This window comes from Cupressus sempervirens, chromosome 9 (assembly GCF_028749045.1).
Source record: "Cupressus sempervirens isolate cs-2001-9-10 chromosome 9, ASM2874904v1, whole genome shotgun sequence".
NCBI classification, from domain to species: Eukaryota; Viridiplantae; Streptophyta; class Pinopsida; order Cupressales; family Cupressaceae; genus Cupressus; species Cupressus sempervirens.
In genome coordinates, this window is record NC_143126.1 from 493,832,127 (window position 1) to 493,853,592 (window position 21,466).

Genomic DNA, 21,466 nt, shown 5'->3' on the forward strand with positions numbered 1-21,466 from the left:
ACAATCATTGATCTTAGATTCATACTAAATTTCCAAATTCAAAACTTTATCCAATGAATCTAGATATTGGAAAATATAACTTTCATAAAACTTTCTACACATTCTTATCCTTGTTCGATCTCCATCATTAGATCCTTATTGAATTTTTCTAGCCATAGATCTTGTGACAAACTTTGACTCTATTGTAGACCATCTCAAATTTTCCCAATTTTCATCAAAAGTTAGCTTTAGATTCTATTGCTCCAAACTTGTTTATCTAGGTGTTACTTGGTAAACATAACATTTACTCGAGTAATATAGAACTTGATTATTACTAGACTTTCTTGGGAAATATTGTGTTTCTCTTTTTCTTTGTCAACCGCTCAAGTAATACTACAGTAACTCGATGAATACAATCTTCCTTTGCTAACTTTGTCACTCAATTAAGCTTGTCTTCTTCAATATATTGTAACAATACATGATTATAAAATAATCAAACCAATATTGCATTATCATTGTCCAACTCATTCAAGTACCCATTGAATACCTCACATATAAATATTGTCTTCATCATACCTTCTTCAAATCCTATTCATCAATCAAATCCTCTTCATCAATCAAATGATATGTGGCACTCTGTTGAGATTACATAATGTATAGCCAACTAAGACTTTGACATGAATGAAAATATAACAAGTGATATGAATCTATCACATACATTTACAACATGATCAGTTAGGACTAAAAATCTCCCTTTATTAGTTGGGGCTAACAATCTTCTCCCCTAACATTAATGACAACACATAACATAAGATTTTACATTACAAAATATTACATAAGGTAATCAAAGTTATGATTTGACAAAAATACAACTTATTAGCTCTTGTATTCAATATAATTCATCAAATGTACCTGATTTGTATCTTTGACATATCTCCCCTTTAGGATATGATCTTCATTCAATCTTTTTCATTCTTTTCTTCCTTTGATAGACATCTTCCTTACTCAGACTCTCCCTTCAGTATATTCTCCCATTTAGTTACTCTCTCCCCTTTTATATTATCTCCCCTCCTTTGACAATGATGCCAAAGGTCATTATAAATTTCAATGTGAAACTTATAAAATGTTATAGTTATCCTTGTACCTTGCATGTACAATATACATTAGTTTCATCATAGTCACTTTCAAAACTTCATAAATAATCTAAATGTGTGAACACTTATGCATCAACTCCATAAATATATTATAATTCACACATGAATTGATGCAACATGCCTCTTCACTTAGTGAATTTTGGATAGGGGTAGGACCCCCAGTTTATCTCTTCTATACTCAAAAGCATCATTAGGTAATGGCTTGGTAAATATATCAACAATTTGTTCCTTAGACTTCACATATTCAAGCCTCACTTGTTTCTATTGTACATTCTCCCTCAAATAATGCTATTTGATTGATATGTTCTTTGTTTCTGCATGCATCACAAGATATTTTGAAATATTTATGATACTAGTATTATTACAATAAATAGTAACATGCTTGATCACCTCCTCTTGTATTCCTTCCAACAATATTTGAACAATTGATTGGAGCAATAAAATATTCATCTTCAACAGTAGATTGGGAAATATAAATTTATTTCTTGTTGATCCATGTTATCAATCTTTCTCATAAAAATAAAGCTCAACCACTTGTGCTTTTTCTATCATCAACATTACCAACCCAAGCAACATCTATGCAGACTTTAAGATTAAAGTCATCGTCTCAATTATAGAATTGTCCATAATCTTCAATTCCTTTGATATATTTGAATATCCTTTCACAACATTCATACGAGTCTCCATCATATTACATGAAAACTTTACAAAAATTCCAACAAGTGCAATACCTGGTCTACTATGTACAACATACCATATCTTTCCAATTATAGATTTGTATAGTGTTTCATTTACCTAACCAATAGTGTCTTATTTTGATAATTTTACTCTTGTACTTCTATCTCCAATTATCTATTTAGGTGAATGATTATTCCTCACATATTTTTCCAATAAACATTTATTTATTTGATTCTCAAAATTTCCTTCACTTGATAGAGGTTCATCTTCCTACTAAGGTTGAACTGTCTAGTAGTCGGTTAAACAATTATGTAACTTAGGTGCCATTGTCTGGTTCTTGGTAGCTCTATGCTTTAACTTAGGTAGAGTATTAGGAGAATCTTCATAGATATAAAAAGACTTTTTGTAATCTTTAGGCTTTTTCTTTCTTTTAATGCCATTCCTATCTGCAAAATCTTCAAATATTACATTTGCGCTTTCAATCATCTTGTTAGTAGGTTTGCTAAAACATTTATAAGCTTTACTCTTAGATGAATAACCAAGGAATATACCTTCATCTCCTTTAACATCAAGTTTACCATTCCTTATATCTTTGTGAATATAACATTTATTTCCAAATATTTTGAAATAACTTACATTTGGTGTATGACCATACTACAATTCATAAGATGTATTATTTGTTTATTTCTTCAATAAAAATCAATTGAGTGTGTAAACAACAATATTAATTAATTCTCTCCAGAATATTTGAGAAACCTCTTTTTCAATCATTAATGTCCTTGCACAATCCATAATTGTTCTATTTCTCCCTTAAAAAATACCAGTATACAAGCAGATAACCTACCCTAAGCTCATGGAATCATAAATCACCCTAGTCCTATACAAGTGACTGGAAAGAAATATCAAAAGATAAGAACATCAAATATCCATAATAAAAGCATCAAATCCCCATGAGCAACTGAAAAGCATCCATAGAAAATCATGACCTCAATAGTTCTCTATTGGCAACTAAAGGTATCACTGATAATCGAAAGCATCCATTGGTTCTCAATAACCAAAATATATCTCAAAATCATACTGATCGAAGACTCCAAAATGGTTGAGTCAAAACATGTCACAACACGACATCATAAATAACCATTTCAATCCCATCATGGCAACTGAAAAATATCCCAAGGATAACTGATCGATGACTCAAAAATGGTTAAGTCAAGTGTCTCATACATAAGAATCTCAACTATAACAATCAGTAATTACAAACATTTCATAGAGCATTCCATCACATAACCATGGTTGGGTTTATAAAGATCAGAAATAAGACATCATCATGACATCACAATCATAACCCCTGAGCCTCTGGTAGATGTCCTATAACTGGTCAACACTAGTCAACCCAAAACCCAAAACAAATAGCATAGAGAAAACATAATGCAAACACATGTTTTTGGTTTGCTAAAACCACATAGTTGAATTAAGTGTGGAGGTTTCTGTTTCTGTTTCTGTTTGCAAGTATACTTCAAGTATATAAGATTTATTATTTGACCTACAAGTCAACCTGTTTGTTCCCTCGATAGCATTATCCTTCCATTATTTTAAAACAATTTTCTAAAATAATCATAAGATAATTATATACTTGTATAAAACATTGCACTAGCACCCATTGACTTTTAGATAAAATCACTCACGCTATTCAAAACATTAGAATCAACTTTTCAAATAATTAGTTTACAATTTCCTTTAAACACTTCAAGGACAATCATTTATTTAAAATAATCCTCATTGATTTTAAGTAAAATCAATCTCATTAATAATTCAATTATTTAATTCCACTAAACACTTATTAATATCTCTTTTCTTTTAAATCGACCTCATTTAAAAATCCATTTACTTAAATTAATAATTAATTACACTTCATCTACTATTAACTAATCTTAATTAAATTAAATTTAATTAGATTAGTTAATAAACCATATAAAACTAATCCATAGTAATAAGATTCTATTCAAACCTGCTGTAGTGGCAGAACATAAAGCTTATGAGATAGGAAGTCTAGCGGTGATAGGAAGATAACATACAGAACTATAAATCCAGAATTGCATCGCGACAAGAAGTCTAGCGGCGACAAGAAAGTAGAGAGTGCAATTGAAATATGTGAAAATCATGAGTGCACCTGGATACTGATGCTAATTTGCTATGCCTCAAAATCTGCAGAGAAAACTCCTTCCTTCTCCAACGTTGCTGGGTCCTCCAAAGCTCCAAAAATGCTCTCCCAAAACGCTCTCCCTAAGCCTCTAGGAGTGCCTGAATATAAAGAACTCTCAGGAAATACCTAGAATGTCTCTAGAAACAACTAGAAGGTGTTGACAACTAAGCATGAGTCTATTCCAACCTTTTAGATGAGTCATAAGGTTGTAGACACCATGTGCTTAATTGGTGCACTAACTCCTGTGTTGTTGACATGAATGAAATCAAGAGGTGCGTTAACTCCTAGACAAGCTTATAACTTTTATTTTAATTTTTATAATTTTCATTTTAATTTTTATAACTTTTATTATTATTATTTATTTATTACTTTATTATTATTTTATAATTATTATTAATTTTAATTTCTAATTTCTTTTATTTAATTCTTTTTCTCAATTAATACTCATTTAATTAATTATAGTGAAAATATCAAAGATCATGATATTATATTAATTTTCTCAAATAATTAATTTTATTAATTAAATATATTTATTCAAGACTTAATAAATAGAAAATTCACCATAGACCTCCAAGATAAAATATGAAAACCCATCATAGAACAATTCACACACAATCAGTCTAAAGGGTTAAAAATCATGAAATATGTCATCTGACACATTCGAAAGGTAAAATATCCAGATACTTGTCCTACCTCAATAGGAAAAATGGTTTAAGGGTTTGGGATTTGGACTTGAAAATTTATCTCCCTTCTCTTATTATTGAGATAGTGTAATAAGGTACACTCATCGTTGCAATTCAGGGAAGTCGATACCCGGTACCTACAACCTGCATAAAAACCATGCATGTACATGGAATATATTTAATACTAAACTAAACAGGAAATGGTGGGAAGTGGTGCATCATGTAGATCCTGACTAGCAAGTGACTATGACTCCCTTCCATAACCACATCAGAAATGCCATACAATAAGAACAAACATGCACACCATACACATGCAAGTATGAGGTAAGTATCCATAATAAAACACATGAGATAATAAAACATCTAACTAATCATCATCAATAACTAAAAGAAATGTAATGATCATCATGCATACATGAAATGTAAAGTCTAAATGATCTCATCATATATCAACTGAATCCATAACATAATGTCTGATAGTCTCAAAACAATACCACTAATCCATCAACACAAAACTAGTTTAACATAGTCTGATAATAATAGCAACAATGTGTCTAGAAACAATGTGAACGAGGGCAGGCACTACATCTTACTTCTTGGATTGCAGAAACTTTATTAACATAAAAAGGTAGAAGAGTTATAAGAACTTTACTTGCAATTACAAAATCAATGATAGTTCCTCCAACAACTCTAATTGCACTCACAATATCCTTTTTTCGGTTCACATATTGTGCAACATTCTCACCTTCTTTTATTCTCATATCATCGTACTTAATTCTCAAACTTTCAGCTTTAGCTCTTCTAACATTATCATATTCTCCATGTACAAGTTAAGTTTATCCCACATTTGTTTAACATTGGCGCAATCCTTGATATCATATGATTAAACATCATTGAGAGTATATGCAATCTCAATCATCAAACTATTGTGACTCCTCTTTTCATTCATTTGTTCCATAGTCAAAGGACCAATGTGTGACATTATCTCCAATGCTAGAAAGATGCAACTTCATTTGGTCTTGCTATGATGAATTTTTTTTCCTTGTTCAACTTTGGTACCTCTCTGTTATACATCTTTGATCTTTAGCTCAAGTTCCTTTAAACTTATTTCTCGAAACACTTTTCTCTTAGACCAATTGTTAGATAACTGAGAGGGGGTGAATTAGCTATGTACAATTATCATACAATCCCTTTAAATAGTTCTAGTACCAATAAAAATTCATAAAATTTGTTAGCAATCACTCAGTGTAACTATTCAACTTATCATTAACTTATTAGCCCTAGTTTTTGTGCCCTATTATTTATTATTTCTACAGTGTTTTTAATAAATGTTTCTATTGTTAATATCTTTTGAATTAGGATAGGAAGCTTGAATAAATCCTAATATAAGTGTCAAATACCTCAAAAAAACCTAAGTACTACTTCAATATTTCTTTATTAGGGTTTTTTCTTTATTATATTTTGAAATCCTTCACAAAATAAGGTTTTTTTCCTAACTCATGTCTTCGCTCAACCGATGTTTTTGTTGTGGTTATCCCATGTTCCATAAATTGTCTATTCTTAACCCTTGTGATGAGTTGTTATTATAACCATTGATCTCCTTCAAAATCCATGAATGTTGCATTCTCACAATATAAAGATGCAAGGTTTTTACCCAAAGCGAGAAAGTGAGGTGGCGATATCTATCATGTGGGACCTTAGGAATAAAGAATTCAATAGTCTAACAATGACCCTTTAATCTTGCTACAATCAACAACTCTCACATTCTTGTAGAATGAAGGTGTTCAAAATTTACCAACTACAAAAATGTGAGGACTTTCCATGTGTCTTTGTGGACCCAATTGCATTCAATAGCTTGATGAATGAGCACTTTCCTTAGTCATAGATTTAGATGAAGATCTATGGTGGTTGTATCCTCGCAAAGTCAAAGTGTAAGGCTTTAAACTAAAGCAAGAATGTGAGAACTTGTCCTGTGGAATGTGTGGGACTAGCTTGTGTTATGAGTTGCAAAAGGGATGATTTCAACATAAGGTACCAGATGGCATGTTGTGATGCACTTTCAGCACTGAGTATGAGAAATGTTAATAAATGTTGCTAGCTGCTAGATCAAGAAAAGACCAATGGTTCTCACATCCTTGCAAAATAAAGATGCTTGAAGTTTATCCAATGCAAGAATGTGAGGACCTGCTACGTGTTCTTACAGGAGGCAGATATCTTAACTATCTAGTACCAAAGGATCTATAGTGCTCACATTCTTGCAAAATGAAGATGGAAAGATTTTAACCAAAGTGAGAATACGAGGGAATGTCACATGTCTTAGTCAGCCCATTTTTTAAAACAAATGTTAAGAAAACAAGGATGCTTCCTAATCATCATATGTAAAAGGATCAAGGGATGTTGTGTTCTCACAAAATGAAGATGTTTGGGTTTTAACCAAAGAAACAATATGAGAACTCAACACATGTCCCACTAAGTAAAAGTGACATAGTATCAAATTTGAATCATATATGTTAGATTTTTCCCAAATCATTGACCAATTTTGAAATTCTTAGTGTAACATGCACAACTTGACTTATAGAGTTGCAAGACCCCTCCTCATTAGTGGAAATATAAGATTAGTAACTAAGATGGGAGGGGTGAATCAGTTACTACAAAAATAAAGACTAGATCCCTTAGATGGCAGTACAAAATACAAACAGATAACTAAATAGTGCTGAAGCTTGGTAAACACACAGAATGCTATAACTAGGTAGTAACTGGATTAGCTTGGTAAAAGATTAACACATAAATCATTAGATGTTATTTGTGATTACCATTACTTTAACTTAGTTGCAAACGCAAAGAAAATAACATGAACATATTTGACACTAGGATTTAATGTGGAAACCTAATTTGGGAAAAACCACCAATAGCAACTAGTTATTAATTTTCACTCTTCTGAAGTGAGCCTTCTTAGGAGCCAACCCTATTAAAGGTTACAAAAAATATTGTCAAGTGTGATCCTGTTAAAGGATTTAATCACCCTATTAGGAGTGGCCTAGTTAGAGGTCTTGAGAACAATTCAATGGAATTGCCACCTTGTTAGAGGATCTACAAGTGGCTGTTAAACCAACTCTATTAGGAGATTTAGATCACTGCTACAATGTTTAGAGAGTCACAATGAGATGACCTAATTTCAATATAACTAATTCACTAATTTTAGATCTCTGTTCTAGCTTGTACTTGATCCTTTTTGATCGAATATGGCTTTGCTGCTCCACAAGGATATTCTTCTTATCCTTCAAATTTGCTTCCTCTACTCATCATTAGATCTTCAATCACATCATCACAATTTTCACATTCACTTCCACACTTTGAAATCATAACTTGACCTTATACTTATATCTTCCACTTTGTCAAGTTGGCTCAAATACAACTTTGAATAATCAATATTCATCACCTTAGTCAGCTAGAATCAATTAAGCTTAATACAACAAAATAAGAAAATCCTTCATTAACCGACCCTACTTGGTAAAAACTAGCTTTGAAATGATTTCCTTTGTTAACCAAGAGAAGCTCGATTAATACTACAAATATGCAAAAATCATTTCGCAACTGAGTGAATTCAGTTAGCACTAGTTCTATCCAACTTTCCTTCATTACTTCAAGAGTGAACTTAGTTAACACTTGCTCTCTGCAAATTTTCCTTTGACACCCAAGTGAACTTGGTAGATACTGCCTTCTGAACTAGGGAAATATAGGAGTGCTTGATAGACACTAAGAACTGTCTTCATTACCTGAGTGAGCTCGACATATACTGACTAAAAATGATATGACATTTATGTAACATCAAAGACAACATATAATTAACCAATCGTATCCAACAATCTCCCTCTTTGGCATTGATGGCAAACACAACATGTCATAGCACAATGAAATTTTGGATTTTAGACTTGAGAACTCCCTCTGTCAGTATGAGATCTTCCTTTCACTGGATTCCATCTGCAATAACTATTACCAAGTTCATTTAGAACATTCTCCCTCTTTCAGTATACTTCTTCTTTGGAAGACTTCTCCCTCTCTAATTTCTAACTTTATTCTAGTTTGAAAAAATAAATTCAGAGATATGATAGTAAATTTCTCCCTCTTTGAGAACACATGCCAAAGAAAATAACTCTATAAATACCAATGTACCTCAAGTACTAATTTATCTACAATATGCCCTTGCTAAATTTGTACCAACTTATTGATCTTTAATAGGTTCTGGTTGATGCATTCAATAAACTTTATTTAGTGAATTTCTAATAGGGGAATGACCCCTAACTTACCTCTTAGATACAGAAATGCATCCTTAGGTAATGGTTTGGTGAATATATCTACAATCTACACATATTCCAATCCGACTTCTTTATCTTGCACTAATTCTCTTAAGAAGTGATATTTTATAGCAATATGCTTTCTTTTGGAATGCATTAGTGGATTCTTTGATATATTGATTGCACTAGTGTTATCACAATATATGACAACTACATCTTTGATCTCTACCCTCATTCCTTCCAACAATTGTTTGAACCAAGCAATGTTAAAACAATTGACTACTACTACTACATATTCTACCTCTACTGTGGATTGAGATGTACAATTTTGCTTCTTGCTTGTCTAAGATACCAGTCTTTTACCAAGAAAGAATGCTCCACCTCTAGTTCTTTTTCTATGATTAAGACTTCCTACCCAATCAGCATCAGTAAATACTTTCAAGTCCAAATTGCCTCCAAGTTGGTACCATAAACCATAGTCTTTAGTACCTTTCAGATATCTCATGATCCTTTTGATTGCCATCATATGATTTTCTTTAAGATTTGCTGAGAATCTTGCCACTATTCTAACTGCTAGAGAAATATCAAGCCTTGTGTGTACTACATACTGTAATTTTCCAATCATTGATCTATAAGTGGCATTATCTACTTCTTTGGAATCAACATTTTTGGAAAGCTTATGTCCAGCAAACATAGGTGTTCCAACTGGTCTTGAATCTTCCATTCTAAATTTCTTTAGTATCTCCTTGATATACTTAGATTGAGTGATGTAGATACCATTCTTGTTCTATTGTATTTGCAATCCAATAAATTTTTTTATCTCACCAAATATGGACATCTCAAATTCTTTACTCATTTCTTCTGAGAATGCTTTGCATAAGTCATCATTTCCTGTAAATAGAGTATCATCAACAAATATTTCTGCCAACATAATGTTCTTATCTGGCCCTTCCTTGATATACAAACTATTGTTATCATTAGTCCTTTGAAAACTAATCTGTACCAAATAATTATGTAGTCTTTCATACCAAGCTCTATGAGCTTTCTTAAGGCCATATAATGCTTTGTGTAGCTTGCAAACCATGTCTCTCTTGCTAGGATCTACAAAACCTTCTGGTTGTTCAATGCAAACTTCCTTATCAAGAATTCTATTCAAGAATACATATTTAACATCCATTTGATATACTTTAAATCCTCTATGTGCTGCATATGCTAGTAAAGTTCTAACACCTTCTAGTCTTGCCATAGGAGCAAAAGTCTCACCATGCCAATACCTTCTTCTTGAGAATAACCTTTGCATACTAATCTTGCTTTATTTCTTGATACTTTTCCATCTTCATTTAGCTTATTTCTAAATACCCATTTTGTACCAATTACATTTTTATCCTTAGGTCTAGGAACAAGAGTCCAAGTTTTGTTCTTTTCTATCTCTTTATTCATTGCTTCAATCCAACTTTCATTTTCTAGAGCATCTTTAACACTTCTAGGTTCAAATTCAGCAAGTAAACATGTACCTTTTAATTTGCTTCTTGTCATTGTTCGATTTGATTTGTCTCCAATGATTTGATCAGGTGCATGATGTCTTTTGACATATCTCTTCAACACATGCTCTTTGGTCTTTGAATGAGTTCCAACATTTTCTTCTTAAATTTTAGATTCAAGTTCAGGTCCTTTTGTTTTTGACTCAGGTAAATTAGGCTCGATTTGAACTAGCTCGATAGCCTCTGATTGTGAGTTGGGTCTTTGTAGCTCTGATTGCACTGTTTGCAACTCAGTAGCTATTGGAGTTTTTGGGAACTCATGAGATGAATCTTCTATAGTCTTCAGGTTCCTTATTGCTTTCTTCTTCACTCTTTTCTACACATTCATTAATTTTAACATGTGAACTCTCTGTAATTTTGTGAGTAGACAAATTCAAACATTTGTATGATTTACTTCTATAGGAGTATCTTATAAATATGCCTTCATCACATTTTACATCAAATTTTCCTTTTCTAGATTCTTTTAATATATAACATTTGCTACCAAATACTTTCAAGTAACTCGCATTAAATTTGTAGCCATACAATAGCTGATAAGGTGTCTTGTTTGAATCTTTCTTCAACTGAACTCTATTTAAGGTATGAACTGTAGTACTGATAGCTTCCTTCTAGTATTTGAGAGCAACATTGTTTTCAATCATCAGGGTTCTTGCACAATCCATGATAGATTTATTCCTTCTTTCTGCTATACCATTCTGCTCTAGTGTACTAAGGGCTGATACTTTTCTTTTGATTCCTCTTTCAATGCAAAAATCATTGAATTCATGGGAGTTGAATTCATCACCTCTATTTGATCTCAAGCATTTCAACTTCTTTCCATTTTCTTTTTCTACTCTTGCCAGATACCACTTGAATTTTTCAAAAGGCTTCTAATTTTTCTTTTAGATACATTACTAACATCATTCTAGAATAGTCATCCACAAAGAGAATGAAAAACTTTTCTCCACTATAACTCTCTATTCCAATAGGTCCACATAAGTTTGTATGAACAATCTCCAAGACTTCTTCTGACTAATAGTCTTTGCTCTTGAAGCTGCTTTTTCCCATCTTACCAATTTGGCAATTCTTACATAGACTGATGTCAGGCTTCTTCAAACAAGGAATACCTCTTACTCTTTTATGATTTCTTATCTTAACCAAATTATAAAAATTCACATCACATAACCTTTTTTTCCATAACCAGCTTTCCTCTACTTGAGTAATAAAACATGAACAATCACTGAGATCAAGATACAATAGATTACCTTTTGTTTGCTTGCCAGATCCAACCATATTTCCTTTACTATCCAGTAGTTTGGCCTATCCATTCATTAATTCTACCATGAATCCAATGTTATTTAGCTATGCCACACTTAGTAGATTATGCTTTAGTCCAACCCAATAAGCATTGCCACATACAAGTTCTTTAGTCAACAAGATACATCATTTTCCTTTTATGTTACAAGGTTCATTTTTTCCAAATCTTACACTACCTCCATCATAATATTCCATATGCTCATTTTTTTTTTTTCACTAGTCATATGATGAGAATAGCCACTATTAATAATCCATATATCATTTTTTCTAACACGAGAAAGAAATGTCATCTTATCTCCTTCATCATCAGATTCATCTTTCACAGCCATATATATACCATTTCATCTTCACTGTTATCAAAATCTTTAGTAATATATGAAGATTTCTTACCTTTATCCTTGAAGCTCTTGTAATTCTTGGAGTCCTTCTTGCCTTTGTGCTTGTTACTTTTCTTTTCATCCTTGATTTCCTTGTTTAGACACCTAGTAGCAATGTGACCAATTTCTTCAGAAGAAAAGTGGATAAGAGGAACTTTACCTTTGTACTTTCCTCTACCTTTGGAATACTTCCTTTCGAGTAGGGCTTCAACAACTTCAAGATCATTGTCTGAACTTTCTTCTAATGATCAATTTTCTTTGCTTCTTAATTGACTATATTTTGAATTTTTACCCTTTTCTTTGAGTGAAAGTTTAGCCTTAATTGCAAATTCAATATTCTTTGAAGTAGGAACATAGGTATGATAATTATCTAACTCAAAAGCTGCCAATCTTCCAACTAGAGCATCCAACCCTATGTTATTATTTGGATCACATCTCATTTCTTGAATAGAAGATATTCTAATTGTATAAATAGGTAGAAGAGTTATGAGCACTTTAGTTATAACAATTTATTCCTTGATGTCTCCTCCAGATGCTTTGATTTCACTTAGACTAGCCTTTATCCTTTCCACATATTTTTTAATGTTTTCATCTTCTCTCATTCTCATTTGATCAAATTTTCCTCTAATGCTTTCTGCTTTGGCTCTTCTTACATTGTCATCTCCTCTATGGATGTCTTTCAATTTGTTCCACATTGCAAAAGAAGTTTTGCAATCTTTTACCTTATCAAATTCAAGATAACTGAGAGCAGATGCAATATCAATCATCATGATATTATGATTCTTCTTTTCAGCAATGTCTTCAACTAATAAAGTTCCAGTGGGAATCTTATATTCAGCATCAAGATACTTGCAACCTGAATCACTGATGGTAGCCATATGCAATCTCATAAGTCCTTGCCATGCTGCAAAATTGTCTTTGTTCAGCTTGGGAATCTCTCTTTTGTAAGACATCTTGATCTTTAGCTTAGGTCTTTGCAACCTTCTCTACAAGCACCAAAGTCTCTAATACCAATTTTTGGAAATATAAGAGGAGTAACTAAGAGGGGAGGGGTAAATTAGTTACTACAAAAATAAATCCCAAATCACTTAGATGTCAGTACAAAATGAAAACAAATAACTGAATATTGCTGAAGCTTGGTAAACACACAGAATGTTGTAGCTTAGTAGTAATTGGATTAGCTCGGTAAAAGATTAACACATAAATCATTAGATGTTATCTGTGATTACCATTACTTTAACTTTTTTGCAAACACATAAATAAAATAGCAAGAACATACTTGACACCAGGATTTAACGTGGAAACCTAATTTGGGAAAAACCACCAATAGCAACTAGTTATTGTTTTTCACTCTTCTGAAGTGAGCCCTATTAGGAGCTAACTCTATTAAAGGTTATAAAATACACTGTTAGGTGTGACCCTGTTAAAGGATTTAATCACCCTATTAGAAGTGGCCTGGTTAGAGGTCTTGAAAACAATTCAATGGAATTGCCACCTTGTTAGAGGATCTACAAATAACTACTAAGCCAACTCTATTAGGAGATTTAGATCACTGCTACAATGGTTAGAGAGTAACAATGAGATGAAATGATTTGAATGCAACCAATTTGCTAATTTTTGATCTTTGTTCTGTCTTGTACTTGATCCTTCCTGATTGAATATGGCTTTGCTGCTGCACAAGGATATTTTTCTTATCCTTCAAATTCGTTTCCTCTGCTCATTATTTTATTTTATTTTATTTTGACAAGTTGTTTATATGATGTGATTAGGGAAAAAGGTTAATTATTAATTAGTTGTAAATGGAGAATGAATAGATATAGTATTGGTATGTATGGATAGTTAGGAATTATAATGGTTTGAGTTTAATTAATAAGTTTAAATATTTATTAAAATGGACATTTAAAAATTGAATTTCACCATTATAATAGAATATTATAGTTTTAATGAAGTTGATATCTATGAATATTAGTCTATAGGGTAGTGTTAAAAAAAATCAATTGAACTAGTGCTATAATTTAGAAGTCATGCTAAGTGTTTACGTCTAAAGTTTGATTCGATATTAAGAATTGAAATGAAATATGGAACTATAATATATGGTTCAAGAAGTAATTAAATATTGCATTTTAATGTTTTTAAACTTCTATTCAAAAGTTCATTTATTTCAAATTGCAAGGGTTATAGATTGAAGGGATATCAAAATAATCATAGATTGATAACCTGGTACACATTAGGAATATGAGTTAAGGATGAAAAAAATTTCATGAATAATGTAATAATAGATATTTAATGATTTCAATTAGTATATTAGTTTATTTTAATAATGGCAATTAATTAGTAAGGTATTTGATGAACTTTTGAAATGATGCAATTAGTTCACCTAGGAGATTGAACTGACTACTAAAACTAATAGAAGATGACAAAATAAATTATTGTGACTTATGAAAATGAATGAACTTAATAACGTGAAATTCTAAGTAGTCAAGCAAGGTTGACCTAATTAAAATATAGGTTTTGAGCTCGAATGTACCCTGGTAAGGGTGTAATTTTGAGATGTCAGAACATGAATTGCATAGATTTAACCTAACTAAAACCTAAACAAATATAATCTAAAATAAACTGAAGATATACGAAAACCCAAATATGCTTCAAACATGATGTTATCACTTAGTTAGGGTTTATTCAACCAACCTAGTTAACCTGAACAAGGTATTCTGGTAGCAAATTGTCTTGAGTGTTCCAAATTGTACAGTATGTTGAGATGTCAACTCTGCATCTTAATAAAATGTAAACAAAACTCACATTTAATCATTTTTCAACTTTCTATAACCTATTCAGTGTAGCATGAATTAAAATAGTGGATAATTTATCTTTTAAAAAAAAAATTATTCTTGTGTTTTTAGCCTTGATATTTTGGGCATGACATTTTGGTATCAGAGTCCAGTTTTGTAACACTTTGGCAACAATGAGTCCATGATTAGGCATGGACATTTAAATGTTACTATATGAAATACGGATTTCTTATTACAAAAAAATAATAAGCAAATGTATTCTTTTATAAACTATGATACTGAGTAAACCTAGGTAAAACTTGAAATTGGTATTAACAATTACAAATGGTCAGCCACAATAGATAACCCAGGCTTAATGAATAAAAACAAATGGTCACATGAAAGAATATTATATTTATATTAAGGTAGATTATGATCTCATAAATAATTCAAAATTATATTGAACATGATCACCTTGGGGGAAAATTAAGTTAAGAACCTTAAAACATCTTTGAATTATGTGATTGGAAATGAGTAAATAACCTAAAAATCAAAGAGAAAGTGTTTCTCATTATCTTTGGTGGAAGTCATATTTTTCCTAACCATATCACTCATGAAAGTATTGTAGTTCACATTAATTATGTAAGTGATCAATTAGACTAGTAACGATCTAGACATTTCAACATAAGTAAAGGAAAACTACGATCTTCATAATTTAACTTTGTACCTTTGGATTAAAATATCAAATCAATAAAATCAATAGTGAATAAAAAGAAGGTCACACTTGAAGAGTGTACCATGTTATCAAGACATTGGGATCCTCTAACCTATTACGAATTAAAAAGTATTGTTTTAGTAATCTTCAAAAAATAAACAAGAACTCAATTTAAATCTACAAGTAACCTTTGGAAAACTCAAATGATATGATGATAATGTAATAAGATAATTAAACAAGTAAGTTTGTTAGGAGCACATGAAGAATGGGAGTATCTTAGCTCTACTATGAGTAATGGAACCCTAATTTGGGAATAAATATATCTTAATATGGTGGTAATTATGTAATTAAATGGTGAGACATATGTAACATATAGTATTGAACTAGTAAGATAAAAAATGCAAACTTCTAAGTTAGGGTTATGTGCATCTATTTATGTTAGTAGGATTATAGTATAAGCATGAGTAATACTAAATTATAACTATCAAGTGAATACTTGTAGACTCTAGTATTACAATTATTGGATCAACTATAACCCTATAATGTGGATGAAGTAAGCTCACGATGAGATCATCAACCTAATACAAACTAAAGGCTCAAGTTTTAGAAATAAGTGATTGGAAAATTATAAGCCACAAGACATGATAACAAAAGCTATGATGATATATACCTTTGGTAAGTAAATAGTTGTAAGAGTGGATAAGTAAACATTGACAACATCTTAATAATGGTTTTATACCTATCTAGTTACAAACCTACAACTTAAGGATTGATTCATAAGTCATTTACGACTAGGAGACGTGAAATATGGAATTATTTATAAGAACACCAACATTAAATACATCCTTGGACGATAATTAGAACTTGTGTAACCAATAAAATAATATAGGACAATGACATATATGTTTATAGGATCATCCCAAATTTGGTGGGATTGATATCACAACTTCAACTAGTGTATTATGGTGAATTTTCCCTAAGAAAGATAATTTGTGATGCGCTAGTATGAAATTACAATGAATTAAGGATAAGAGATTTGGTATTGTAACTACAACTCAGACTACAACTCTACTATTAGTGATGCCCCTACATGTTTAGGTTCTTTGAAATGAGACCCCTGTAACAACAAGAGGATGGACATTAAAAAAAATGTAATATCCTCACATTCACACTATTGTGTGGGTTCTGATCTAGACAACGCCCTTAGTATAGTAAACCCTAACTGTAGGGCGATGTCAATAAAGATAGATACACAGTTAATATGTGGGATCAATCTCAATTTGAGCAATATGGTCTTTAGACCACCATCTAAATTCAATTAAAGATCCCTACAATGTATTTGGAAGACTTAAGACTCATCCTTTTCCTCAGTGACCCTGGTACAACCACAGTTTCTCAGTAATGTAAATTTTGTAAGCAATTGGATTTATTTCCTTATTTGTCTGATTTCAAATTTTGGTATTTTAATATTTTCTTTCTTGTTGTCAATAGTTTTTTGTGGGGCTACTTAGCCAAATTAATTATCGGTGATTCTATTTTGCCTCTAGGACATGTCTTTATTCCTTGATTTAAAATTTTATTGTTATGGTCACTCGTTATTTATTTTGTTTCATACTTTTGCATTGGATATTTCATCCTTGATGTTGAATTTAAATTTTGAGGCACTTTCTTGTGAATTTTGGTAGCAAAGTGACATATTATGGGTCTACCAAAGGGATTCTTGACAATCAAGTGATGTATAACATTAAGGTATGGGGTTATTAGTGAGAGTTTTCATGCCCCACCTTCACCTAAGAATCCTAGAATAAGACTAGTACATATTCGTTAACTATTATGGGTAATGGATTGCACCCCAACATAAAACTAGTTAAGGTTACAAGATAACCTAATGGACTTTTATATACAAAAGATTCATGTGTAGTGATGAACCTATTTGGTGTCCTACCAAAGATGCAGTATGCAATGGAACTCTAGAGTGAAAGTGATTAACTTGAATAAAGATCCAAGTTTCATAGTAAGAAACTTCATTTGAAGGAGTCTTGTACAATTGTTACCCCAATGAGTGAGTATGTGGAATTGAGAATACCTTATGGTATCATTATTACTATTAGATACTCTATAACTATATTTATACCAATTTCGTATGTTATATATGTGTGACTAGTACATTTTAAGAAGTGTTCAACCTTGGGTAACGTACCTACATCGAAGTAAGGGTTGAACTTGATTTTAGTAAGGATAGTTAGGTAAATGTCTTATTATCTTAGAGTATGTATGTGAGGACTAAATTTTGGGTATAAGTCTAGACAAGGTCTATCTTGGGATGAGCATCTCACTTTGTGTGACTTCTAGGAGGAAGTCAAAGGCTAGTGCAGGAGGATGTAGGACTAATCCTCATATGTAATTATTCAAATATACATTTATTTGTTAAATCCTTTATAGGAGATTCAAATGGATAAATGATCCCAACAAGGTAATGGTAAGGGGAAATGTTGTTGTTCTTGTTGTAAACCATGTAGAGGACATCATGATAAATTATGGTTATCTTATGTATAATAATTATGACAATGGATATGAATTAAAATTTTATGGTTTAGGTGTCCTAATGGAAATTGAGATCAGTTGAAATATTCATGTTTGATACTTTATGATTCGAGACTTACTACATTATTCAACTATCTAAACATTGATTTGTAGTAATGATGATATGAGGTGTCTGGGGAACTAGTAAGTAGGAATTATAAATAATGATTAGGAATTACTTTAGGATTTGGTTATGAAATTTTGATTAGATTTAATAATTATTTTATGTTATTTTATTTTGACAAGCTATCTTTATGATGTGATTAGGGAAAAAGGTTAATTATTAATAAGTTGTAAAAGGAGAATGAATAGATATAGTATTGGTATGTTTGGATAGTTAGAAATTATAATGGTTTGAGTTTAATTAATAAGCTTAAATATTTATTTAAATGGATATTTTAAAATTTAATTTCACCATTATAATAGAATATTATAGTTCTAATGAAGTTGATATCTATGAACATTAGTCTATAGGGTAGTGTTAAAAAAATCAATCGAGCTAGTGCTATAATTCGAAAGTCATGCTAGGTGTTTAGGTCTAAAGTTTGATTCGATATGAAGAATTGAAATAACATATGGAACTATAACATATGATTTGAGAAGTAAACAAATATTTTATTTTAATGGTTTTTTTTTTACATTTGTTCAAAAGTTCATTTATTTCAAATTGTAAGGGTTATAGGATCAAAGTGGTATCGAAATAATCGTAGATTGATAACCTGGTAGAGATTAGGAATATGTGTTAATGATGAAGTAAATGTTGTGAATAATGTAATAATAAATATTTAATGTTTTTAATTATTATTTAAGTTCATTTTAATAATGGGAATTAAGTAGTAAGGTATTTGATGAACTTCTGAAATGATGTAACTAGTTCACCCAAGAGATTGAATTGACTATTAAAACTGATAGAAGATGACACAATAAACTATTATGGCTTATGAAAATGAATGAACCTAATTACATAAAATTCTAAGTAGTTAAGTAAAGTTTACCTAATAAAAAATTAGGGTTTGAGCTCGAATGTACCCTAGTAAGGGTGTAATTTCAAGATGTTGTCAGAACACGAATTACATAGACTTAACCTAACTAAAGCCTAAAAAAATCTAATATGAAATTAACCCAAAGGACTAAGGAAACCTAGATACACTCAAAACATGAAGTTATCATTCTTTTAAGGTTTAGTCAACCAACCTAGTTAACTCAAACAAGTTATTCTAGTAGTACCTTGACTTGAATGTTCCAAACTATACAATATGTTGAGATGTCAACTATGCATCTTAATAAAATGTAAACAAAACTCACATTTAATCCTTTTTAAACTTTACATAACCTATTGAGTTTAGTATGTATTAACATAGTGGATTATTTATCTTTAAAAAAAATTATTCATGTGTTTTTGCCCCATTATTTTAGGCATGACAAGAGCATTAATGGTGTTTCAAGGCAACCTCATGTGAACAAATTCTGCATAAAGCCTATATTTCATTCCATTATCTATTACAAACTGAAACACATTTGAAGCATAGGAAATAAGAGCTTGGATTTTTAGCTTCCATACATCAAATTATTGCAAAAAAAAATTCTTCTTTAGATCAGACGACTTGTGAGTAAGTGCCCTGACATTACAGTGAAGAGTTTTTAGTTTCAATAATCTTCTGAATTGATAAAATGCCTCCTTGAAGAGATTTTTTTTGAAAGACAGATTATTAGCATAGAAATGTGCATTACAATTTTCTCAAACAAATGCCCCTTTCTACTAATGAAACCACAAAAATAAAATAATTAGTCCCCAAGAACCCTAGAGTAGTAATTGATAAGGGTTTCTATGATAAGGGAAATTTGCTGAGAGATGTAGAGACATCAATAACTAGTTTGAAATTATTTAGAAGGTGGTTTTCATAGAGAAATCATGATCACCACTAAGAAATGCCTAGGATTTCGGCATTGGGAAGTTGGTTGTCACAGGTATTTTCATGGATGATGATTTGCCAACAACATTGGATAAAAGGTATGATCATGTGCTAAGGGTTGTGAGGAACCATGCTAGAGATAATCTTCTTAGGGTAACATTTGAGGTTATCAGAGAATTATTTATGCTAAAATCTAACCTTGTATTGCATTAAAAGGTCAACTTTGATAATCTACAATCATGGTATGTTGCTCAAAGAGTATATCTTCAAGGAGCACCATTACAAGAACATTTTGTAAATGTAGGGAATCTTACACTTGTGACCTCTCACACCCTAGATTTCTTATTAATAAAGTATTTCACTCCTAGGGTAGAGGCTCTTTATATTTCCCTTTATAAAAAATTTGGCATGGATGAGAAAGACTACATTCAAGGGTCTTTAGCTTTTATGATTTCTCAATCTTTACAGTTTAGTATGAGCTCTATTTTTAACTTTTCATCTTACTTAACTGATGAGATATATAATGGAATAATTTTCATAAACAAGGGTAAGGTTGATAAGCCCTTTTGTTGGTATTCATTTTTTATTTACATGTGTTTATACACGGGTGTTTCTATCTTTGTAAAAGACATGAAACTAGAGCTAGAAAAGGATGGTGAGAAGTTACCAGTTTAGTTCTAGAGTGAAAATATTATTAGGAAGTTAGAGATGGTAGTTTTGTCCATTTCAATAGATATTTTGCATTGAATATGAGGATGTTTTTGACTAGAGACAACCCTTGAATTCCTCAACCCTTACTAGAGTTGATCAAGCCTAAAGATCATGTTAAGTGTAAGAAGGTTAGCTACAACTGGGGAGACATTATCCCTTATTTAGTTTCAACTGTGTTTAGAGTATATGGTTTTCAAGGGAAACCTCATGTTCTACCATACCAAGTGCCTCTAAAAGTAGGAATTACAAAGTTGTTGTGAAAAGTTGGTGGACTTGAAGAATAGGAATTGGTGGGAAGATCTAGGGGAACCATTTTTCCAAATTTTGTAGAAATTCACTATTTTGTTCTCACCAAGGGAGGATGGAGACATTTTTGTAAGTTTCTTAAAAAATATCGAATGGCCAAATCTCATTCTCATTTCATATATTCAAAAGGGTTCTATGAAGTGTTCAAAGAAAGAACTAGGACCAAATCATATGAACAAATGGTTTACTTTCCTGAAGATATTATTAGAAATGAATTTTCTCTACAAGAGAAGGAAGTAAAGAAGGGAAAATGGAAGGTTTATA